This window comes from Plecotus auritus (genome assembly GCF_963455305.1).
Source record: "Plecotus auritus genome assembly, chromosome: 8".
NCBI classification, from domain to species: domain Eukaryota; kingdom Metazoa; phylum Chordata; class Mammalia; order Chiroptera; family Vespertilionidae; genus Plecotus; species Plecotus auritus.
The window spans coordinates 69,005,793-69,032,465 of NC_137782.1; the positions used below are offsets into that span (position 1 = coordinate 69,005,793).

At 43.2% G+C, this 26,673-nt stretch overlaps 1 pseudogene across 1 annotated transcript; it reads left to right on the forward strand.

Annotated features, from left to right (window-relative positions):
* The first annotated feature begins 2,118 nt into the window (after positions 1–2,118).
* Positions 2,119–21,894, forward strand: LOC308256583 (basigin-like; annotated as a pseudogene). The gene is made up of 2 exons: positions 2,119–2,254; positions 20,908–21,894. The product of its transcript is annotated as a basigin-like (transcript).
* Positions 21,895–26,673: the final 4,779 nt, after the last annotated feature.

A 26,673-nucleotide genomic window follows, 5' to 3' on the forward strand; every position in this document is an offset into this window, starting at 1 on the left:
AGTTAGTGTCTCCTACTATAAATTGATTGCAAATGTTCACCTGTAAAAACCATCCTTAGCTGGTACCAAAACAGGCCATCTGGATTCTGTCCCTGTTTTCCTCTGAAACCGCCAGGTAAGTTAGCCTTTTGCACAATCAAGGGGATCTTTTCTGCAGTATCTTACTGGAACTTTCTGGAGGCATTTGGCACAGTTGACACTGCATTTCCTGGAAAAGCTTCTCCCTTGGTTTTGTGGCTGCATTCCCTACTGGTTCTTCTACTTCTCTGACCCTGTTTTTCTGTCTCCTTCTCACACTCCCCTTTCCCCTGCCCGCTTCAACACAGGTGCTGGGGGCAGGGGAAGTGTGGCTGTGTCCATTCCTCTCAAAAGCCCTTCACCTTAACCTTTCCTCTGGCTCATTCTTACTCATCCTTTAAGTCTCTTGGCCTCTCCTGGAAACCTCCCCTGAGCCCTTAGGCTGGTATGAGTGTATATGGGTACTTCCTAGCATTTAGAATAAAGTTATCTTGAAAGTATTTGTTTCTCTGTCTCACTAATTGTCAGCTCCTCCAGGGCAGAGATCTTGATTGATGTACTCTTCACTAGTGCCTGCCACATAGTAGATGCTCAGTAAGAAATCAATTATTTCAGCTGTTGGACGAAACCAACATGGACTGAGCACAGGTGGAAGGTGAGGTGAGAAAAAAATTAATCCTCAAATTCCTGAAAAATAGGAAGCCAAGGGGGAAATATAGGTTAGAGACAAAACAAAAAAGGCCTCAAATGTCACAATAAAAAAATGGGGCTTTAGCCCTAGCTGGTTTGGCTCAGTGGATAGACCATTGGCCTGCGGACTGAAGGGTCTCGGGTTCGATTCTGATCAAGGGCACATACCTGGGTTGCAGACTTGATCCCTGGTGGGGGTGTGCAGGAGGCAGCCGATCAATGATTCTCTCTTATCATTGATGTTTCTCTCTCTCTCTCTCTCTCTCTCTCTCTCTCTTTCTCTCCCTTCCTCTCTGAAAGCAATTTAAAAAATTTTAATGGGGCTTTATTTAATAAAGAAGTCATTTGAACCTAAAACCTCATGGACACGCTTAGTCTTTGGAGAAAAACAACACAGAACTGCAGTAACTATACAAAGTGGAAAAGAGGCAAAACTAATCCCGACTGTTAGAACTCAAGATGTTGTCACCCTGTGGGGGGATATGACAAAGGAGAGGCCCATAGGGTCTTCTGAGGAGCTGGTCATGGTCTATGTGGGCATATTCATTTTGTGAGATTTCATTAATCTGCACACTTATGATATGTGCATGTTTCTGTATGTATACTACAAAAAATTTATTAGGTAAAAGCAACAGCTAGACTTAGAAAAAGATCCAGTGAACAAATTTATATTCAATAAATTGCATGCTCCCTGTTTTAGATGATATGGTCCATCTCCAGGAGTGGGATAAAGCCCCGGTCTACATGGGGCCCTGAGACAGAAGATTAGGCCCAGGGAGGTGAACTGGTCCAAGTTACTGTATCCAGGAATGTGCTCTTTAGGAAATACAGATGCATGTATATACTGCAGAATGTGAAGGTTTAATTTTTGTTGTTGTTGTTAATCCTCACCAGAGGATATATTTTTTTCCATTGATTTTTAGAGAGAGTGGAAGGGAGGGAGGGAAACATCGATGTGATTCACATTGATTGGTTGTCTCCCTCAGGCACCCCGACTGGGGCTGGGGATTGAACCTGCAACCCAGGTATGGCTCTTTCTTCTTCTTCTTCTTCTTCTTCTTCTTCTTCTTCTTCTTCTTCTTCTTCTTCTTCTTCTTCTTCTTCTTCTTCTTCTTCTTCTTCTTTTAATAATATATTCTTATTGATTTCAGAGAGGAAGGGAGAGCAGAAGGGAGACCACAACCCGGGCATGTGCCCTGACCGGGAATCAAACCGTTAACTCCTGGTTCATACTAGTAGTTTGATGCTCAACCACTGTAGCCACACCGGCTGGACCAGATACCTATTCTTGACCTGGAATGGAACCTGCGACCCTTCAGTGAGTGGCTGACACTCTAACCACCGAGCAAAGGTTTAATTTTGAATATTCCTTTGGTCCTAGAACAAATGTATCGTACAACTCATGCAGCCATGGAGGAAAGGCATAGGGTGCTCTGCCCCATCTCTGCCTTGCTGGGTGACCTTGGAGAAATTATTTTACAATCTCCAGGTAGGACTCCTAATATGCCAACTCAAGATAATTCTGTCTGCCCCATCTACCACGTAGGTGAGTGTGAGGATTAAATGATATGATTATTGTGAACGTGCTTTCTGTAAATGTTTTTATAGTGCTTTACAAATACAAGGTATTAATTAGTATAAGGGGCCCAATCTAGTTGTAGGACTACACCCCCAATTTTCTTTAAGCCATAATATCACATACTCAGTTTTCCCCTAGACTATGTTTGTACTCTGTCTGCATTAAATTTCATTCTCTTTGTTTTTGATAAGATCTCTGATTATGTAAGGTCACTTGAAATTCAGGTCTTTGAGCCCAGATTGTTGGCTGCACCATTCACTCTTCTGATATTAGCACAGCCACTCTTTACTGGTCACATGCTACCTGGCAGGCACAGGTCTAGATGCCAATGACAAAATGGTGGGTAAAAAATTCACCTCACCTGCCCTCATTGAGCTAGCATACTAGTAAGTATGGGGGAACAAAAGAGAAATAATTGTATCCCCATTATTTGACTGGGCTCTAAGTGCTCAGTGGGCCTGTGTTGTAAGACATGAAATGGCATCTAGTAAATAAACAAGTAAAAAATAATTATAGCCCAGGCGACATGGCTCAGTGGTTGAGCATCAACATTCTTGAGGAACCAAGAAGTCACAGTTCGATTCCCAGTAAGGGCACATATGTGGGGTTGTGGGCTCGATCCCTGGTGGGGGGCATGTGGGAGGGAGCCGATTGATGATTCTCTCTCATCATTTTTTTAAAATATATTTTTATTAGAGAGCTAGAAACATCCATCAGCTGCCTCCTGCACACCTCCCACAGGGGATGTGCCCGCAACCACGGTACATGCCCTTGACCAAAATCGAACCTGGGACCCTTCAGTCCGCAGACCGATGCTCTATCCACTGAGCCAAACCGGTTAGGGCTCTCTCTTATCATTGATGTTTCTATCTCTCTATCTCTCTCCCTTCCTCTCTCTCTAAAAATCAATAAACATATTTTTAATATATTTTTATTGATATTAGAGAGGAAGGGAGAGAGAGATCAAAACATCAATGACGAGAGAGAATCATTGATAGGCTGCCTCCTGCATGCCCCCTATTGGGGATCGAGCCCACAACCCGAGCATGTGCCCCTGACCGGAATTGAACCTGGGACCCTTCAGTCCGCAGGCCGACGCTCTATCCACTGAACCAAATTGGCTAGGGCAAACATATTTTTTTAAATAATAATTATATTTGTGGTTTGGGGGAGAACAAAATTTTCTATAACCTCAAGGTTTATCTGGCTGGTCTAATAATCAAATAGACATGAGACAGATTAGCAAGAGAAAATAACCAATTTTAATACATACATATGTATGGGAACCCTGCTTACATGAGAGAGTCAGAGATCCCATATGCAGGAGAGGTTCAGAAATAGAAAGGGAACATGGGTATTAAGACATCCTGAGCCAGGGGTGAGGTGAGGTACCTTGGTACCTTGGGGGCTTCAAAGGATCATTGCAGGGTGATAAGAAGAGCAGATGCTTAGTAAATAAAAGTTTGTTCTTTCCTACAGATAGGTCAAAAGATGTTATTTCTGGTAATCTCTTATTATGGGCAAGGTCCCTAATTCAAGTTCTTCTAGGTAGTTAAGGGAGAGCCAGGGAGTGGAGCCCTCAGCTAAAGTTGCCTTTAATTCAAACAATCTGTGTACTATAGAAGCATATCTTGGGGTGACATGTGTTGAATTCACACAGTTGTAAGTGCTAAAAAGGAAAAATAAAGGGGCTGACTGATCTGGGGGGCAGGCATCTTAGGTAAGGTGGTAAAGAAGGACTAAAGAGGGAACACCATTGCTGAGACCTGAAGAAGCCAGTTATAAAAGGAGCTGGGAAAAGATCATTCGAAAAAGAGGAGACAGCAAGTACAAAAGTCCTGAGGCAGGAAAGAATATGTCACATTAGAGAAACTGAAAAACAGCTGGTGTCATTGGAAAGTGGGAAAATAATATGAGATGAGATTGAAGAAAAGGTCATGAGAGGACCAGATAGAGCAGTCCTCATTATGATAGGAAGTTGTTAGAGGATCACTCCACTCCCCCGTGGACTTCAACCTGTGATGTCCCCAATGGATTGGAGGGGCCAAGGGTAAAGCAAATAGCACAGGAAGAGTTACATAATTCAGGTGGAAAACATAGGGTTGGCCTAGGGTAAGAACAGTGGGAATGGAGACAAGGGGCAGAGTCAAAGTACTCTGTGAAGATAAACATAAAGGGCTTGCTAGAGGACTACATATGGAGATAAAGGAAAGGAAGGAATCAAGGTTGGAGCTTGGGCAGCCAGGTAAATGAGGGACCTCTCCATCCAGATGATGGATGGAGGAGGGTTCAGGAGAGGGACAGTGTAGGAGACTTCCAACCTGTGATGTCCCCAGGGGAAATAATTGGATTACTGACACCAGATTCATGTTTATGGGGAGGAGGACTGGGCTGGAGTTATGTACATGGGAATCATCAGTACTCAGAACTGTGTGATATTTAAAGCCAATGGATTCAATAGGATCATTTGGGAGGGAGCATAGATAGAGAAGAGCAAAGGCTCAGGAATGAGTCCCAGGGGACTCCTTCAGCACAGGAAACTCATTTAGGCAGGAGAGGACAGCAGGTGAAGAGGACATAGGACATCATCTCCATAGTTGATGGGGACACTCCAGCAATAACACACCCCTTAAAAATTTGTACTCAGCAGGCCCTGGCTGGGTAGTTCAGTTGGTTCGAGTGTCGTCCTGATATGCCAAGGCTGTGGGTTTGATTTCTGGTCAGGGCACATTCAAGAAACAACCAATGAATGCATGAATAGGAACAACAACAAATCCATGTTTCTCTCTCTGTTTCTTTCTCTCCCTCTCTCTCTCTAAAAAAAAGAGAATTTGTACTCAGCCAAGATGACGCATTAGAGAGGAAAATCATGGTGCAAAAATGGGTTCATGCACAAAACTGGCCTAGAGAAAACTGTTGGTCTGAGAGAGGTTAGGCTCTTTTTTCAAACTAAGGCATAATATACTTACAATATAATGCACTGATTAAGGTGCTGGTTGATGAATTTTTACATATGGGTGCACCTGTGTAAGTACTACCCAGATCAAAATATCCATATCTCCAGACCCCCAGAAAGTTCCTGTGCCCTCTGCCCATCATTACCCACCTCTCCATGGAAACCACTATTCTATCACCATCAGTGAGTTTCGCCCATTTTAGTTTTGTTTTTTTTAAATGTTTTTTATTTATTTGAGAGAGAGAGGAAGGAAAAGAAATACAGAGATAGAAACATTGATGAGAGAGAAACAATAATAGGCTGCCTCCTGCACTCCAATCCTGGGTATGTGCCCTCACTAGAAATTGAACTGTGACCTCCTACTTCATAGGTTGATACTCAACCTCTGAGCCACACCAGCCAAGCTTATTTATTTGTTTACTTTTTGCCCTTTTTTTTTTTTAGAGAGAGAGAAAGGGAGGAAGAAAGACAGAGAGAGAGAGAAACATCAATGTAAGAGAGACACATCGATTGGTTGTCTCTGGCAAGGCCCCCACCAGGGCCAGGATAGTGCCTGCAACCAAGGTTTGTGCCCTTGACCGAAATCAAACCCAAGACCCTTCAGTCCGCAGGCTGACACTCTAGTCACTGAGCCAAACCGGTGAGGGCTATTTTTTTCCCCATTTTTTTTAACTGTGTATAAACAGAATCATACAGCATAGCTCTTTGAGTTGGCTGCTTTCACCCAACATTATGTCTGAGAGTCATCTGTGTCTTGGCAAATGGCAGTAGTTCATTCTTTGTTGTTATTTTTTACTCCCCCTCCCCCATTTATTTTTAGACAGAGAGGAAAGCAGAGGGAGAGAGATAGAAACATCAATGATGAGAGAGAAACATACCCTCTAATTGGGGGATTAAGCCTGCAACCTGGGCATGTGCCCTGACTGGGAATCGAACCGGTGACCATGCATGGGACAATGTTCAATGCAGCCAGGCAGTAGTTCATTCTTTTTCACTGCTGCACAGTGTTCCATTGCACAAATACCACCATTTATTACAATATGCAACAAACATCCTTGTGCAAGTCTTTTGTATAAAGATTGCATTTCATTTTCATGTGGTTCCCAGAATAGCCTCAGAAAAGTATCAGAAGATACTTATCTTCTCAAGGAAATGGAAAGAATGCACAAATAGGAGTCATTCTCACTAGGGTCGCCATATATATTGGGGACATACTATACTAAAAATTGGTTATTATTTATCTGAAATTCACATTTAACTGGGCCTCCTGTATTTTTATTTGCTAAATCTGGCAACCCTATCAGACCTACACTCATTTTTGCACATGGTGGGGTTTTTGTGTTTTTTTTTTATCCCCTGCCAGGGACATCTTTTTCATTGATTTCTGAGAGAGAGAGAGAGAGAGAGAGAGAGAGAGAGAGAGAGAGAGTGAGTAACATCCATGTAAGAGAGAAACATTGATTGGTTGCCTCCCCTATGCTCTGGGACCGGGGATCGAACCCAAAACCTAAGTATGTGCTTTGACTGGGAATCAAACCTACAACCTTTTGGTACACGAGACGATGCTCCAATCCACTGAGCCACACCAGCCAGGGCACACATGGTGGATTTTTGATAAAATGTTTTTGTTTAATAAATGGAAAAGAGACGATGGGGAAAACATGAATTAACTGAACCTCCATCAACTCAGGACAAGTAGTTCTTTGTGGGAAAAAGCCTCCTGAGACATTTAGCATGGTGTTGTCTCTGGATAGGTGAGATCTATATTTGTTTGTTCTGATTTTCTTTTCTTAAAAATACATTTTTATTGATTTCAGAGAGGAAGGGAGAGGGAGAGAAAGATAGAAACATCAATGATGAGAGAGAGAGAGAATCATTGATCAGCTGTTTCCTGCATGCCACACACTGGGAATCGAGCCCACAACCCCGGCATGTGCCCTGACCCAGAATCAAACTGTGACCCCCTGGTTCCTAGGTTGATGCTCAACTACTGAGCCACACTGGCCAGGCCTGGTTTTCTTTTAATAAAAAGTTTATTCTAGAATCTAAATCCAAAATACCGAGGTGTGGAATTCCATGTTAGAAAATGGTGATGGCTGCCTGAGATTCTAATTTGAAATGGACTGTTTATTCTCCCAGTGCTTACAGCCGCCTGCCTTTGGGGGTTGCCTCACCACTGTTCTGCAGACACTCCTTTGGACAATTGAACAGCCTCTTAGGACAGTGTCTGCTAGAGCAACCTTCTGTCACCACATGTCAAAATGCTGTCCCCAAGCTGCTAACTGTCCTGTTTGTTCCCCATAGTGTCTTTTCTACTTGGTTTCTATAAACAGAAAATATATGTGGAAAAGCTTATCTGCTTACTCAGGGCATAAAAATAGAGTCCACAATTAGGTTTCTAAATACAGATTTCTTCAGTGATAAAAATAATTAAGATACAACATTTTTATAATCTCTAATTTTTATCATGACAAATACTGGTCATAAGGAAATGTAAATCAAAACACAATAGGCCCTGGCTGGATAGCTCAGTTGGTTAAGAGGTTTGTCCTGATTTGCCAAGGTTGTGGGTTCAATCCCCAGTCAGGGCACATACAAGAAACAACCAATGAATGCATAAATAAGTAGAACAACAAATCCAGGTTAATCTCTCCCTTCCTCTTTCTCTCTAAAAATTAAAAAACAAACAAACAACAGTCCTGGCCAGGCAGACTGAAGGGTTCCAGGTTCAATTCCGGTCAAGGGCACATGCCCGGGTTGTGGGGCTCGATTCGCAGTGTGGGACATACAGAAGGCAGCCAATCAATGATTCTCTCTCATCATTGATGTTGCTCTCTCTCTCTCCCTCTCCCAGCTCTCTGAAATCAATAACACACACACACACACACACACACACACACACACACACACACACACACACACACAAAACACAACACAATAGCATGTTGTCAGGGCCCAAGATATGCTCTAATGGCATATTGATTCTTTGAATTAAAATCTTTGGAGAAGCACTGGTAGCAGGATGAACTCTCTGACTCTTGAAATGCAGAAAATAATTCTCTGTGTGACAAGGTTTTTCAGTGCTCCTGAGGGCTGAAAGATAACCTTATCCCAAGAGTTTTTTTTAAATCCAGTATAAAAAAGCTTCTATAAACAAGCCTTGTACCTCCTTTACTAATTTACTACCTAAACCTAAACCTTGCTTAGATTCCTTTCTTTTTTTTTTTTTTAAATATATTTTATTGATATTTTACAGAGAGGAAGGGAGAGGGATAGAGAGCCAGAAACATCGATGAGAGACAAACATCGATCAGCCGCCTCCTGCACACCTCCCACTGGGGATGTGCCTTGCAACCAAGGTACATGCCCTTGACCGGAATCGAACCCGGGACCCTTCAGTCCGCAGGCCGATGCTCTATCCACTGAGCCAAACCGGTCTCGGCTTAGATTCCTTTCTAATGGGCACTAACTTTCTTTGTCCTGTCAATTTCTCACAAATGTATTGTTCTTTGTTTAAACAGTATAAAAGGATACCTACATCAATAATTTCTTTGAACCTCATTTTATAACTTAAACATCCTATTGCTATTCTCCTGTGTGCACACATTAAATTGTTTTTTTCCCTCCTGTTAATCTAGCCTTGTGTCAATTTTATTTTACTATTAGTCCAGCCAGAAGGACTAAAGAAGTATAGAAGGGGCGAATTCTCCTCATTCCTCATGGTGTTTTGCCTCTCAAATCGGCAAAAATTTCTGAAAGTATAATATCCAGTATTGATAAAGGTGTGAAAAAATGAAATTCTCCCACACATTGGTGGGAATTTTAAGTGGCACAACCTTTCTGGAAATCTTAGTAATATATATTGTAAAACTTTAAAGGTACTCACCTTTTAATGTTACACAATGAGACATCACCTCACACCTGTCAAAATGGCTATTAGTAAATCAACAAACAAGTGTTGGGGAGGATGTGGACAAATGGAAACCCTTGGGCACTGTTGATGGGAATGCAAACTGGTGTAGCCACTATGAAAAACAATATGGAGTTTTCTCAAAAAATTAAAAATGAGCCTGGCTCGTGTGGCTCAATGTTTGAGCGTCAACCTATGAACCAGGAGGTTATGGTTCAATTCCCGGTCAGGGCACATGCCTGGGTTGCAGGCTCAATCCCCAGTGTGGGGCATGTAGAAAGTAGCCAATAGATGACTCTCTCTCATCAATGATGTTTCTCTCTCTCTCCCTCTCCCTTCCTCTCTGAAATCAATAAAAATATATTTAAAAAATAATTATTGGTAACTTAGAACGTTTTTTTCATTAAAAAATATGTTACATATATTTTTGTAATAGTAAAAATAGGAAATTTATATATCGAATAACAGGGAAATTGTAAAATACATTTCAGCACAAGTGCTATGCAATCATTTTACTTGATGATATACAAAAATATCTAACAGAAAAAAGTGTTCACAAAATCTAAGTCAAAAGCAGATTAAAATGTATATAAATTAGATTACTTTTGGCTGAAAATAACAAAGAACACCGGGTCCTATCTATGTATAAGGAATAAAGTACATAAGGAGGTAAGAAAAATGTATTCTCTCTGCTAACAAGAAGCCCAAAGGTAAGTATAGGGTTACATCTTCAAGGTCTTCAAGGTCTCAAGTGATTTTCATCTTTCCATCCATCTCATGCCATTTCATCAACATATCAGCCTAAGTACCCTCATGGTTGCAAGATGGCTCCATGGGTCCAGGTGTAACATGCATTTATGGTAATGCCCAAATGAAGAAGAGGGACTATTTTTCCTATGCATCTTTTTTGTTTCATTTTGTTAACCCTTACCTGAGGATATTTTTTTCATTGATTTTTAGAGGCTGGGGGGGGGGGGGAGAAAAAACATCAATGTGAGAGAGACACATCAATTGGTTGCCTCCCGTACCCACACTAGTACCTGGGAGAAGCTAGCAGCCATGTTTGGAGGATGCTCAAGCAGCCCTATGGAGAGATTCCTGTGGCAAGAAACTGAGGCCTTCTGCCAACAGATGATGTAAGCATATTATCTTGGAAGAGGATCCTTCAGTCCAAGTCAGACCTTCAGCTGACTGTAGAATCCTGAGACCCTGAGCCTGAACCACCCAGCAAAGCTGCTCCAGAATTCCTGACCCACCAAAAGTAAGTGAGTTAATAAATAGCTACTGTTGTTTTAGGCCTCTGCTTTTTGAGATCATTTGTTGTACAGCAATATGTAACTAATAGGAATATAATACAATATCAATATTTATAGTAATTATCTATGGATGATAGGATTACAAGTGACTTTTAGTATCTTTGTTGGATTTTAAATTCTGATGTTTGTGCTAAATCTTCACGTTATCCTTCTCTCTTTGGTCAGTTCTTCCCACCTGCTCTCAGGTTAGCCCCTGCTCCATTCCCATGAGTTTCTTGGCTAATCTACACTGTGATGTCTCATTTGGCAGTCAAATTTTCTCTTTTCCAAGCAATCCACAAGACTAATACAGGCATGGTTCATTCACAGATGTCAAGCACATGAAACCAAAGAAAGAGGTTAGACCAAACTCCTGAGAGCCTTGTATATCATTCTTAAGACCCAATGTCTTTGATCAGATTTCCCAGAAGCAGACCTCAGATAAGTTTGTTTGCAAGTGATTTATGAAGGAAAGGCTCCCAGGAGAAATTGTTAAGGCAGTGGGGGAAAACAAAATAAGAAAGGAACAGGACCTAAGACAGGGGTGATTTGAGGCCTTAGCCTGATCCCACAGGGGAGTGCTGGTGCATAAATTATAGCTCCAAGTTGGTTCCTACTCAAGACAAGGGAGCTGGGTGCTCATGTTCCAGCACTTGTCAGCCAAGAAATAAGCTCCTGTCCTTTCTTATGGGCAGAGCAGTTCCAGTGGCCCATAGAGATATAGGACAGTCCTCTAAACAAAGTATAGCCCTAGCTGGTTGCTCAGTGGTTAGAGCATTAGCCAGCAGACTGAAAGGTCACGGGTTCTATTCCTGGTCAAGGGCACATACCTGGGTTGCAGGTTCGATCCCTCAGCTCAGGTCAGGGCCTGTGAGGGAGGCAACCAATCAATGTCTCTCACATTGATGCTTTTCTTTCTCTCTCCCTCCCTTCCACTCTGTAAAAATCAATGGAAAAAAATATCCTCAGGTGAGAATTAAAAAAAGAGAGAGAAGAAGAAGAAGAAGAAAGTAATGAAAAAGTCTGGGTGTGAGTGATAAATTTATGCTATGGCAATGAGGACAGGCATGAAAAAAAACAGCATTCTACCATCCCTCCAGACTGGAAAAACCCAGCTATGTGAGCTTGGAAGAGATGGAATATCCATGCCATTTTCTTTTAACTATTTAATTATTATTTTTTAAATTCTCACCTGAGAATATTTTTTCCATTGATCTTTAGAGAGAGAGTGTAAGGGACGGAGGAGGGGGAGAGAGAGAGAAACAGCAATGTGAGAGACACCTCAATTGGTTGCCTCCCACATGTGCCCATGCCCTGACATGGGGAATAAGCCTGCAACTGAGGTACATGCCCTTGACCAGGAATTGAACCCAAAACCTTTTGGTCTGGGGGCCAAAGCCCTAACCACTGAACAACTGGCCAGGGCTTAACTATTTAATTTTTTCAACCACAAAATCTTCCTCCCTGGTCATCAGATATCTCACCTGTGAAATGTGCCAATTATAATCATAGTGAAAAATAATAGTAGTAGTAGTAACATTTATTGAGCACTTTACTGTGATTGAGGTATTCACTGTTCCAAAGACTTTACAATTGTTACTCTTGATTAACTCTCACAACAAACCTATACAGGCACAATTATTGTCCCTATATAACAGATAAGACACCTAAGCTCAGAAAGGACAACTAACTGCCTGAGGTCCCATAAATAGTACCTTCCTCAAGACTGTGGGAAAGATCAAATGTCTGCATCCCTTGGATCTTATCTTTTCAGTGTGTGCCTACAGACTCACCAGTGTGCTTCTGTGCCTAAGGGCTTGACAGAAGGGGGAAACTCCTGGAAGCACTCGCGACAGGCCCTGCAGGGGTAATTATTGCCACCCAGGAGGCGTATCTTAACATCCCAGCTCCCCTCCCACCTTCTGGCGGGAGAACTCAGAACTGGAGTTCTATTCCGGTTCCCAGGGCTTCTCAGCAGTCTTTGGCTGCAGTAGCCTGCAGTAGTCATTGATGGGATGGCCCACCCGTTCCTGGCTGTCTTTCTTTCCCTCTCTCACTTCCTCACTCCCTTCCTAGCATATCCCAAGCTCACTTCACAAACAAACCACTTGCACCCAAATCCTTCTCTCAGAATTTAGCACAATTTTTAAAACGGATTGTCACTTTCCGGACCTGTTGAAGCAGGAGGCGCCATCATGGGAATGAGTCCACATGCACCACAACAATGACCCAAAGTCCAGTGCGAGGAGCTCTAGAGCCAGGACATCCATCTAAGGCTGTTGATCAAACTGTACAGGTTTCTAGCCAGACAAGCCAACCCCACCTTCAGCCAAGTAGTGTTGAAGAGGTTGTTCGTTCATGAGTTGCACCAACCAGCTGCCTCTGTCCCTTTCCCAGATGATCCAGGAGAGGAAGCTTCCTGGCTAGAGGCAAAACCTCTGTGGTTGTAGGGACTATTTTATATAATAAAAGCCTAATATGCTAAGTGTCCGGTCATCTGTTCAACCAATAAAAGTGTAATATGCTAATGATATGCTAAGGCCACTCAACCACTCGCTATGACGTGCACTGACCACCAGGGGGCAGACACTCAGACTAGTAGGTTAGCTTGCTGCTGGGGTCCAGCCAATCAGGACTGAGCGAGATGGGCTAGATACGCCCTGGAGCCCTCCCGCAGTCCCTCCCAGGCTGGCCAACCTTCCACGTCCCTCCCAGGCCCCAATCGTGCACCTATGGGGTCCCTCAGCCTGGCCTGTGCCCTCTTGAAATCCAGGACCCCTCGGGGGATGTTGGAGAGTGGTTTCAGCCTGATCCCGCAGGCCAGGCCGAGAGACCCCACTGGTGCACGAATTTGTGCACTGGGCCTCTAGTAACCAATAACATGGGCACGCAGGACGCATCCAAACTGAAGGTGCGTTCACTTCCTTTGAGAAGCTGCACCTGGAGCTGCATTCTCAAGGCCGGGGCAAGATTCTCACCTTGGGCAGTCTGGCCCTGGACTCCCCTAAGGACAGCAGCACAATCCTGCTTTCTGGTCCTCACAAAGGCTGAGAGATGCACAAGCATTTCTGCAAGGCCCCAGGAGCCCCTCACAACCACACCAAATCCTACCTGTGCTCCAAGGGCCAGAAGTTCAAGGCTGCTAGAGCCCTATAAGCCAGCCAAGGCTACAAAAACTAACCTTTTATTAATCTTTTATTTAAAAGATTATTTAAAAGACTAGTGGCCCAGTGCACAGATTCATGCACATTGAAAGAAAATTAATTAGAAGGTGGCCGGTGGGGCAGGACTGGGCAAGACGGGCCGGACATGCCCTGGAGCCAACCTCCCGTGGTCCCTCCCTGGCTGGCCACACCTGGGGCAGTGCTGGGGCTCAAAGGGCATCTGCAGAGTGAGCGGGGTCCCTCTGGCAGGTGGGGTCCCTTGGCCTGGCCTGCAGGGATCGGGCCAAGACCAGCTCTCCGATATCCCCCAAGGGTTCCCGGAGTGTGAGAGGAACTCCTGCATTGAGTGTCTGCCCCCTGGTAGTCAGTGTACGTCATAACTACTAGCCAGTTGGCTGGTTGGCTGGTCGGCCAGTCACTTATCCTTTTATATATATAGATTTTGGATGCTGGAATAAAAAAATTCTGGTTGTCAAGATTAAAAAGTCAGGAGACTTGATTTGCCCTGGCTGGTGTGGCTCAGTTGGTTGGGCACTGTCCTGGTTGCCAGTTCCATTCCTGGTCAGAGCACATGCCCAGGTTTCAGGCTCAATCCTGAGTAGGGGGCGTGCATGCAGGAGGCAGCCCATCAATGTTATAGCCTCACATCGTTGTTTCTTGCTCTCTCTCTCCGTCTCCCTTCTTCTCTCTCTAAAAACCAATACAAATATTTTTTCTTAAATTGGCTAAAAAAAGCTAGATTTCATGCTTCTCTTAAAAAATCAGCCTGGCCTGTGTAGCACAGTGGTTGAGCATCGACCTATGAACCAGGAGGTCACAGTTGGATTCCTGGTTAGGGCACATGCCCGGGTTGCGGGCTCTATCCCCAGTAAGGGGTGTGCAGGAGGCAGCTGATCTATGATGTTCCTCTTTCAGCAATGTTTCTTTTTTTTTTCCCCATCAATGTTTCTATCTCTCTATTCCTCTCCCTTTTTCTTGGTTTAAAAAAAATCAATAAAAACATTTTTTTAAAAAAAAAAAGAAAAGAAAATCAGAGGCCACAATCTGGTATTCCAAGATTTGGGGAGTTAAGTAACTTGCCGAAGGTCACACAGCTACAAAGGCCTGGATTTCCCAAACCCCCTGGGCATTCTTGTTCAAGGCCACATTCACAACCTCTCCTCCCAACAACCCAAGCCAAAGCCTCCACTTAACTTCAGGCTTTCTACATCCTGGTCATACCTGAGACTCAGCTCTTCTGGGGACACTGCCCCTACTGCCTCTTCCTGACCTTATCTCTCCTTTGCCCCAAGCAATCTTTGAAACTGGGTTTAAAAGTAGCAAGAAGAGGGAGTGAATAGAAGGGGCTCTGCCTGTCAGGTTTGCCCCCACTGAGCTCTGCTTGTAATAAAGGGCCTCCCTCTGGGGAGGAAAAAAGAAAAGTAGCAAGAAAATGTCTGTCTTGTCTTCCTCTCCTGCCCTGTAATTCTCTCCAAAATGATGCATTTGACCAAAGGTGGAAGGCCAGCTAACTCCAGGATAAAATTCCACCTCCTTGACCTGGCTCCAGGTCTCCATCTTATGGCCACAGCTTCCGTGCCGGTCGTGCCAGGTGAGGTCCTGCCTTATCTCTGAGCCCAGCCAGGAAAACCTCCTCTCCGCCCAGGCAGTGTTACCTTTGTCGGAAGTCACCCTTGGCGTTCCTACCTGGCCTGAGGACCTTTGTTCACCTGTCCCTACACACTCAGAACATCCAGGTGATTTCGTGAGCTTTTAAAAAGTTACAGTGAGTATAACTAGGAGTATTTGAGAAATGAATGGCTCTTCCCCCGTGTCTTCTTTTTTTTAAAACTGAAGTTGAGATCAGTAGGAGAAGTACCTATTTATGTATTTATTATCATCTGAGGATATTTTTCCATTGATTTTTAGGGAGAGTGGAAGAGAGAGGGAAAGACAGAGAGAAATATCGATGTGAGAGAAACACATCGGATTGGTTGCCTCCTGCACGAACTCAGACCAGGACCCGGGCTGGGGAGGAGCCTGCAACCAAGGTATGTGCCCTTGACTGGAATAGAATCTGAGACCCTTTGATCCGCAGGCGGACGCTCCGTCCACTGAGCCAAACCGGCTAGAGTCCCCTGTGTCTTCTTGAAGTTGGGGCTCAGCAGAGACAAATAAAAGCATCTTTTTTCTTTGCACCTATCCATGTCTGCCCAACCCTGACAAGGGAGGACAGAGAAGCAGTTCTCCCTCTAAAGCTTTGAACTCCGTATGTTAAACTGTATGTTTGAAAAATGAGATAAAGTAGATAGCTACCTGGAAAAACATCAATTACCAAATATTTTGCATGAAATAGAAAACCTGACTAGACTTATTATACATTAAAGAAATTAAGTTTGAATAAGAAATTTTAGCCACAGATTACTCCACCAAATCCAGATGTCCTCATATGCACTTTTATCACCTTCAAGGAACAGAAAACCTCTCTTACTAAAACCAAGAAACAAGAGTCAACAATGTGGAAGAGGCTGGACACGAGCTACTGCTAGTGTAACCCTGACTCCATGCCAGAAAGGACAGTCTTTGAAAGGAGAAAAGCGATAGCTCAGTTTCACTTATATAGATGTAACACTTATGAATAAACCCTTAGCTAACCAATTGCAGCAGTGTTATTGAAGTAGCATTGAAAACAAATATTATCAAGGAGTGTTTATCCCAGGAAGACAAGGATGTCATTAATTGGACCATTAGAAAATAGCAATATAATTTACTTAGCTGCAGATTAAAGAAGCAAACACCATATGGTCACCTCAGTAGATTCAGAAAAAAGAAAGTGGTAAGTTCAGATTCATCAACCATTTTATAAAACACTTAGACTTCTTTTTTGTGTTCCCTCGGAAGCAGACCCCTCTGGTGGGATAATTGCTTTCTTGTCCTTCATGTAATCTTTGCTACGTTCCCTCCTAAATTCCTAATGCATAAAAAAACAACAACAACCCTGCAGCCCTAACCCGTTTGGCTCAGTGGAAAGAGCATCGGCCTGCGGACTGAAAGGTCCCAGGTTCGATTCCGGTCAAGGGCATGTACCTTGGTTGCGGGCACATCCCCAGTAGGAGGTGTGCAGGAGTCAGCTGATCAATGTTCCTAAGTCTCTATCCCTCTCCCTTCCTCTCTGTAAAAAATCAATAAAATATATATTTTTTAAAAACCTGTATATTGTCAGGTCTTGAAAGTATTTGAGATTCTGCTTCCTGGCAATTATACTCAGTTTGGCTCAAATAAACTAAAAAATTCTCTATCAGTTTGGATATTCCAAATCTATATTAGAAGTAAGCCAGACAAAAAGGGTTAGAACAGGTATTTGGTTAGCCAGCCCACAGTGTCTAAAACACCTATACAATCCTGCCGGTGTGGCTCAGTTGATTGAGCATCGTCCTGTGCTCTGAAAGGTCGCCGGTTCAATTCCTGGTCACAGGAACACAGTCAAGTGTGGATGAGGATGTGAACTAGAAGAAAGCTCACCCATGGGTGGCAGGAGTAAATTGGTTCAACCATTTTGGAAAGCCATTAACAATATCCAATAAAGATCTAAATATGGGGTGACCCAGAAAACCCCCTTCTAGGTATCTGCAGTTGTGAAACACATATGTGTATAGAGACTGAAATGTCCATTTCAGCTTTATTTTTTGTTGTAATAGCAAAAAAATGAGAACAGCCTAACTGTCATTCAATTGGAGAACTGAAACATTTCACAAAATGCAACCAAAGGAATTCCACACAGCTATGAAAATGAGGGAACTCAGCCTACGTACATCAACACGAATAACCCTTTAAGACTCATTGCTGAGTTAATAGCCAAGTTGCAGAAAGAGCCATAGGGTATGATACTATTTACGTAAAATGAAATGACACAAAACAATTCTGTGCTTATGGATTCTACCATCTATAATAATAAAAGTGTAATATGCTAATTAGACCAGACGACCTTCCAGACAAAGCCGGGGCTACGAGGGAAGCCCAGGTTCCAAGTGCCAGAGGGAAGCTGGTGCCGGCAGCCAGGGGAAGGAAGGCCTACTCTTGCATGAATTTCGTGCACCAGGCCTCTACTTTGTAATAAAGTTGCAAATAAAGTACAGGAGATGAAACATACCAACTTCTTAGCAGCAGCTATCTCCAGGGAAGGGAAGAGAACTAAGGGGGCAGGAGGGTGGGTGTGGGAAGAAACTACACATCTAATGTTTTATTAAGGGGGAAAAAGTAGATCTGAAGCAAATTTGTCAAAATGCTAATACTTGTAATATGTGAGTTGTAGGTGCCTAAGCATTTGCTGCATTATTCTTATACTTCTTTGGATATTTAAGATACGTCATAAATTAAAAGTCAAAGAAAGAAATGTGCTATTTCTTATAAAGCAATGCTAACGTACACCCAGATCCCCTGGGATCTTGTTAAAATGAAGAAGCTGGGCCCGGCTGGCATGGCTTAGTGCTTGAGTGTCGACCTATAAACCAGGAGGTCATGGTTTGATTCCCAGTCAGGGCACATGCCCGGGCTGCAGCTTGATCCCCAGGGTGGTGCATGCAGGAGGCAGCTGATCAATGATTCTCTCTCATTATTGATGTTTCTATCTCTCTCTCCCTCTCCCTTCCTCTTTGAAATTATATATATATATATATATATATATATATATATATATATATATATATATTATTAAATGCAGATGCTGAATCAGCCCAGTGGGCCCGAGGTGAGACCTGAGACTGCATTCTAACAAGCTTCATAGACAGATGTTGCTGGTTCAAGGACCCCACTGAGAAGCAGTATTCTAGAAAACTCTGTCCCATGCTTCCTGAGGTGGAAGTAAGGGGCCCAGCCGAGGTGACCAGGCCACAGAGAATGGAGGCAGAAGATGAAGTGGGTTCCAGAAATTTTCCTGCCTATTTTAGGACAGGCTAGGAGATTCAAGTGTCCTAAAAACCTTCTTTCAGTCCCTCCTCAGCTGCCTCTAGCAAGACTTTCCTACCCTGTATCTATCCTTTTTGACCTGCTCACTGAGTATCCTTTATGCATAGGTTTGGTTTCTGGGTTTTTGTGTTTTTTTTTAAATATATTTATTGATGTCAGAGAGGAAGGGAGAGGGAAAGAGAGACGGAAACATCAATGATGAGAGAGACTCATTGATTGGCTGCCTCCTGCACACTCCCTATTGGGGATTGAGCCGGCAACCCAGCCATGTGCCCTTGACTGGAATTGAACCCGGGACCCTTCAGTCTGCAGGCCAATACTCTATCCACTGAGCCAAACCAGCTAGGGCTGGTTTCTGTTCTTTTCTATCTTTGTAAACCCTTCTTTCATTTTAACTTTGTGCTTCTCCCTTGATTATTCTTTTTTAAACTCTTAATCTTACTTTGCAGAATTTGAAGTTATAATTTTGTACTGTTTTTTTCTTCTTGCCTTATAGGGCTTCCATTTTATTCAGTTGTTTATTTACTTACTTTTTTTATTATGGCTTCCATTTTAAACTATCACCATTTTATTGATCTACTTTATTCCTTTATTTTCACTCACTTTCTCTCTTCTATGCCCTGCTTTATTTTTTTTGCTTCCTGCTCTAAAAGCTTTTATCTTCTTTCTAACTCTTGATTTAATCCTCCTTGGGGTTTTGGTTTAGTTTTTTAAATCTTTATTGTTGAAAGGATTGCATATATACCTTTCCCCCTCCCTCCACACCCCCCGCTGACCTCTTCTAGCCCTCCCCCAACCTCTCCCCAGACCTTCACCACACTATTGTCTGTGTCCATGGGCTATGCATATATGCATACAAGTTCTTTGGTTGATCTCTTCCCACCCCCCCATCCATCCTCCCCCACCTTGTTTTAATATCCCATTGAGGCGGGTGGTATATTCTGGTTGACAGCTGGACTTTGGCACCAAGTCACCTGAGTTCAATTTCTGCCTCCATCCCTAATAGCTGTGGAGCTTTAGGCCAGTAACTGGACTTCTCTGTGCCTCAGTTTTCTCATGTGTAAAATAAGAACAAGAACAATATTTACCTTACAGGGCTATAGGGAGAATTAAATGTATTAATATGTTAGGACAGTGCCTTGCTCAAAATAAGCACTACAGACATGTGAGCTCAAATTTTTATTTATGTAGCATTGTTATTGGTGGAAGTGGGGTATCCCATTCCCCACTGAGTGCTAGGGGTGGTGTCCTTAGATATCACTAGAAAAGGAGTTTTCTTTAACAGTGATCCTTTGAAAAAAAATTTGTAATGTATTTTTATTGATTTCAGAGAGGAATGGAGAGGGAGACAGAGATAGAAACATCAATGATGAGAGAGAATTATTGATTGGCTGCCTCCTGCACGTCCCCTACTGGGGATCGAGCCTGAAACCCAGATATATGCCTCTGACTGGAATTGAATATGGGGCCCTTCAGTCCACAGGCTGATGCTCTATCCACTGAGCCAAACTGGCTAGGGCGAAAAAGAGTTTTCTGAGACTGGCACGGGAGGATGAGTGATTTTTATTTGTGGGAAATTACATCTCTGGGTTTCCAAAGTTCCACTTCCCTTAATCCAGTCCTGGAAGAAATGCAGGTGGGGATTCAGTAGAGCTAAAATCAAAGCCAAGATTCAAAGTTTCTGTTCCATGTTAGGATTGGGTTCAGTACAGCATCAGGTTAGTTGTAGTCCATCAGTCCATTGTGTGTGGGGTCCACATGGTGTAGATGAATGCAGAATGCAGGGGAGCCACGAGAGTGCCAAGAGAAACCAAGAGCAAACCAAGAGTGCCAGAAGCCAAGAAAGCCAATTCCTTTGTTAAGGAGATTAAATATCTCAAATCTTCCTCTGCTTGCAGTGGCCAGGCCTACTCTGGCCAATGACCTGTTCCCAGGTGTGACTGACAGACAAGTACCTTTCCTATGTCACCCAGATTTGACTGGGCATGTGTCTATTCTCCACCCTGTTCAGTCCCTTCCCCCAAGGATCTACAGGGAATAAATCAGTATCTCCTGACAAAGCTGCACAAATAATATGCCTGAACAATTTGGCCTTCCCTTTGCTCCTTTCCTGTTATTAATAACTAGGTTAATCACAACAGTATGATATTCAGTCTCCAAGATGGTCCCCAGAGATCCCTGCCTCCTGATATTCCAGCTCCAATGCCCTCCCACATCGAATGGGGTTTAGGGGGGTGACCTGTGTAATGAATAATAGAAATGATAGGGGAGTACCGGGGTCAGGAAGCACCAGGTGTTTGGAGGCACCCACGGGACTCCCCACCGAAGGAGCAATATCTCGATTTCCATAGTTGATGTTGGCTCCAAAACATGCCTCACCTGCACCTTGGATTCTAGTGACACTGACATCCTGGGACACCGCTGGATGAAAGGGGACAGGGTGGGGTGCTCCAGGAGGACTCGAAGCCCGATGTGACAACGCAGTATGAGGTAGACACCCACGAGAGCGCAGGACAGTACTTATGCACCTTCCTCTCAGAACCTACAGGCAGAACCGCCAGCATGAATGTGAAGAGCCCTCCCCCCCTCAAGATTAAGGCTGTGAAGAAGTCAGAGCATGCCACCGAAGGATAGACAGTTGTGCTGCCTGCAAGTCTGAGTCTTTCCCCCCAGTTACCAACTGGTTGTGGTACAAGATAAACGATGATGGGGTCCAGGTTTTCACCAACGCGTCCCAGAGCAAGTTGGTGGTGTCCTCTGAGACCAAGATGGAATTGCACATCCAGAACCTTGACGTGGAGGCAGACCCTGGCAAGTATGCCTGCAATGGCACCAATACAGAGGGCACTGACCAGGCCATCATCACACTGCGTGTACACAACTGCCTCGCTGCCCTCTGGCCCTTCCTGGGTATCATGGCTGAGGTGCTCGTGCTTGTCACCATCATCTTCATCTATGAGAAGCGGCGGAAGCCGGATGAGGTCCTGGATGATGAGGACACAAGCTCTGCTCCACTGAAGAGCAGCGGGCACATGAATGACAAAGACAAGAACATCCGCCAGAAGAACGCCAACTGAGTGAGCAAGTGAGCAAGTGAGTGAGGCAGTGAAGAGGAGTCTGCACAGGCCTGAGCTGCTGTCCAGAGGAGCCAGGTGTTCCAGGTGTTCCTGGTGTTTGCACCATTCCAAGTCCTCTCCCCTTAAAGGAAACCTACCCTGCAAAGTAGACCACACTGTTGATTCAAATCACATGTTTTCTCTTATTTTTAAAAGAAACTATGCTAGGTTTTTCTTTATGTAGAATTCTACTCCTTAGGGGTTTTGTTTTTTTATTTTTAAGAGCACTCCAGGGGAGCTGCGAGGTTCTGTGGGAAGCCCCTGCTGTTCCATGCCTCTCCCCTCCTTGCACCCCCAACCCATACCCTTGGTGTCCCCTGGGCATTTAATTTAGCCTCTAGTCCGTCATGCTGGGGGGCTGTGGGGGGCTGTGGAGGGCAGACTGGCTTTTCCCTGACACAACTCCTTCCACAGCTCACCTCCTAAGGCTGCTTTCTGCTGCTTCACTGCCCTTTTCAGGAGGTCACAGGTCACAATGCCTGGTGTCCTGCCTGCCTGAAGCAAGTCCCGTCACTGCAGGTCTATGTGACCTGGTACAGCCTGACTTTGTGGCCACCCCTCAGAGTATCCCCCTCACTGCTCCTGCCATCCCCATGCTGGGGAAGGGGGGTCTGGATGACCATCATGGAGTGGGAGTTGCTGTAACAGCCTCATTCGCATCTGTGCCCATGGTGACTGAAGGAAGCCCCTCCCCAGTTGGGCCTGAGGTTTCTTCCTTCATAGCATCCTGACTTACATGGGAGCCCCCAACCCCCCCTGCCTGCTCACCAATAAAGGCTGACCCACCTCTCAAAAAAATAAAATAGAAATGATAATGGTCCTTGCTGGGTGGTTCAGTTGGTTAGAGTGTCATCCCATACACCAAAAGGTTGTGGGTTTGATTCCTGGTCAGGGCACATACCTAGGTTGGGGTTGGGGTGAGTATGGGAGGCAACTGATCCATGTTTCTCTCTCACATCGATGTTTCCCTCTCTCTCAAAACATATCCTCGGGTGAGAATTAAGAAACAGACAAAGAAATGGCTGTTTCTGGTCATATGTTTAGAAAGAAGTGATGATGGAAGGCCTCTGAGGCTTGGCTCGTGTCATCTGCTATTACTCAATTGGAGGAAGCCAGCTGTCAGGGTCTGAGGAACTGAGGCCTTCCTTGTGCCCATGGCCATGTGATTCTAGAAAGTGGATCCAGCCATGTCAAGACCTCAGATGACAGCAGCCCCACCCCAACCTTCATCTTGATGGGTGCCATCATGAGACTGAGGTGGATTCACCCAGCTAAGCTGCCCCCAGATTCCTGACCCACCCACAGAAACCATGTGGGATAATGAGTACTTATTGTAGTGTTAAGTTGCTAAATTTTGAGGTACTAAACCAGGCATTAATAGATAACATGTAGCTTTTAAAATTTCTCATTGGACTTATTTTTTCAAATAAAGATTATTTTCTAAACTCACATTTTACTTATTTAGGCCTTTTTAAAAAATTAAACTTCTTTCACTTTTATCACAATTTTCACTCCCTTTTCCTTTTGGGGAATATACTGAGTTTTGTTTTTATTTCTGTAGTTTAATAAAGAGTGCATATTTCCAGTGTCCCTTGGATGCTGAATATAATTGTAGTGTATGTTTCCACATATGATTATAAATAAAAATAATTATTATTGTAATTATAAATTATTATAATTATTAATTATAAATAAAAATAATTATTTTTATTAACTGTTATTTAGAACCTCTATAGTGTTATTCCTTGTCCTGCTTGGTAGGGTAATACTGAGCATGAATTAAGTAGTTATAATGATTATGTTTTGTTTACTTCTTTTTTTTATTTATTTTAGAGAGAGAGGAAGGGAGGAGAGAGAGAGAGAAACATCGATGTGAGAGAGAAACATTGATCAGCAGCCTCCCTTTCACACCTCAACCAGGATCGTACCTGAAACCTAGGTATGTGCCCTGACCGGGAATAGAACCTGAAAATTTTTGGCGTTTGGGACAACACTCCAACCAACTGAGCCACCCAGCCAGGGCAGATCTCTTTTCTTTTTTAAGCTGCTAAAATGTACAACCAGAAGAACGATGTGTGACACAAATGGAGTTTCTGGTGCACTATGCGCCCATTTCCAATTAGGACCTTTCTGAGTCTCCTCAAAGTCATTCCCCTTTTCCCGTTTTATTTTTCTTAGACTCACTGATTTTTATTCTTTACTGCTTTTTGAAAATTAGGTTCAAAGTAGGTTCCAGAGATTTGTATTTTTTAAAATATATTTTTATTGGTTTCAGAGAGGAAGGGAGAGGGAGAGAGAGATAGAAACATCAATGAGGAGAGAGAATCATTGATTGGCTGTCCCACACACTGGTGATCGTGCCCACAACCCAGGCATATGCCCTGACCGGGAATCAAACCATGATCTCCTGGTTAATAGGTCGATGCATGCCAGCTAGGCTGGGGATTTGTATTTACAATCATTATCTGGGTAATTCTTGCCATTTGATAAGTTTGAAAAATACTGAGGTGGCAGATTTTTAGGTCTGTGAGCCACACTGAGAACTCACTCTCCACCAGCCTTCTGGGTTATGGGAAAGGAGATGCAGAGGAACTGGCAAGAAAAAAATCACTTCAGGACTAAGTAGGTCTATTAGCATCCTATGTCCCTCTCCTAATCTCCATTCTCTTCCTCCCCACAAGAAGACATACTACTCACCTAAGAGTCCACCTATAGGAAAATGTGTAGGTCAGTCCTTTTTGCAAATGACCATCAATTTGGATTGTCTTTAAAGTTCAGAGGAGTCTGACTTTTATCTTTTAAATACCTAAAAACCCACCGTAGTTACTTATGGTCATTTATCTTTCCCTAGAGGAAATAGGTTAAAAGGTCAGTAAAGGGAAAATGAACTTGCTCAAGCCCTCACAAAACTGTGTGCTTGGAAAAACAAGGGCTCTATTTTAGTCAGTATAGATTAGGTAATGTTGCAATAACAAATAATGCCAAAATGGAAGTGGCTCAAAACAACATGTTTATTTTTCACTCATATTACCTGTACATTGAAATTCAGGACCCCAAGTTAACAGAAGCTTCCCTATCTGTCACACTATTGGTCACCACCACAGAAGGAAAGGAGGACAGAGAATACATACTCACTGTTAACAGCTTATCCCCAGATATGACACATATCAACTCTATTCACATTTCATTAGCAAGATCAAGTCACATGGTATGCTCAACTTCAATGGAAAATGGAATCTCCCCTACACCAAGATATGAGGGGAACTGGATGAAAGTCTATGTTTGTGATATTCAACCACATATGGCTGTAGTTTTGTCATTCTATTATTGTGTAGTATTTCACTAGGAATTAACTACAATTTATCTATTTTCCTGTTGAGGGATATTGGAGTCATTTTTAATTTGGGGCTATTACATTAAAATGCTGCTATGAATATTCTTGTCCATGGGTCTTGATGGAGAGATGCATGAGTTTCTCATATGTGTATATCCAGAGATAATCATTGGGTTATAAAGTATAATGTATTCAATTTTAATAATGCCAGCTTTCCAAAGTGATTATACCTGTTTACATTGTCACTAGCAGTGTAAGAATGTTCCCATTTTCCACAGCTTTATTAACTCTTGGTATTGTGTCAGAGAGTATATGACTATTGATTATTTCACACAAATGGCAGAGTGTGTATAGGTTATTCTCCAGCCTTGCCTTTTATTTCTTTTAATTTTTTTATTGTTTAAAATATTACATATATTAGTACATATATCTCCTTTTTTCCCCCCATTGACCTTCCCCCAGCCTCCCCTACCCCCTGTCGCATGCCCTCATCCCCCCCGCCAGTGTCTTGTGTCCATTGGTGTGCTTATACGCATGCATACAAGTCCTTTGGTTGATCTATTTCCCTCCCTCCCCAACACTCCCCAGCCTTCCCGCTGTAATTTGACAGTCTGTTTGGTGCTTTACTGCCTCTGTATCTATCCTTTTATTCATCAGGTTATAATGTTCTTTATTTTCCATAAATGAGTGAGATCATGTGGTATTTTTCTTTCATTGCCTGGCTTATTACATAATGCTCTCCAGGTCCATCCATGCTGCTGCAAATGGTAAGAATTCCCTCCTTTCCATAGCAGCGTAGTATTCCATTGTGTAGATGTACCATAGTTTTCTAATCCACTCATCTGCTGATGGGCATTTAGGCTGTTTCCAAATCTTAGCTATGGTGAATTGTGCTGCTATGAACATAATGGTGCATATATCCTTTCTGATTGGTGTTTCTTGTTTCTTGGGATATAATCCTAGAAGTAGGATTACTGGGTCAAATGGGAGCTCCATTTTCAGTTCTTTGAGGAAACTCCATACCATTCTCCACAGTGACTGCACCAGTCTGCATTCCCACCAGCAGTGCACGAGGGTTCCCTTTTCTCCACATCCTCACCAGCACTTGTCGTTTGTTGATTTGTTGATGGTTGCCATTCTGACAGGTGTGAGATGGTACCGCATTGTCGTTTTGATTTGCATCTCTCGGATAATTAATGACTTTGAGCATGTTTTCATATGTCTCTTGGCCTTCTTTCTGTCTTCTTTCAAAAAGATTCTATTTAGGTCCGTTGCCCATTTTTTTATTGGATCATTTATCTTCCTTTTATTAAGTTGTATAAGTTCCCTGTAGATGTTGGAGATTAAACCTTTATCAGTGATAACATTTGCAAATATGTTCTCCCCTACAGTGGGTTTTCTTGTTGTTTTGTTGATGGTTTCTTTTGCTGTGCAAAAGCTTTTTATTTTGATTTAGTCCCATTTGTTTATTTTCTCCTTAGTTTCCATTGCCCTAGGAGCGGTATCGGTGAAGAAATTGCTTTGGCATATGTCTGAAATTTCACTGCCTGTGGATTCCTCTAGTATTTTTATGGTTTCCCGTCTTATGTTTAAGTCCTGTATCCATTTTGAGTTAATTTTTGTGTATGGTGTAAGTTGGTGGTCTAGTTTCATTTTTTTGCATGTAT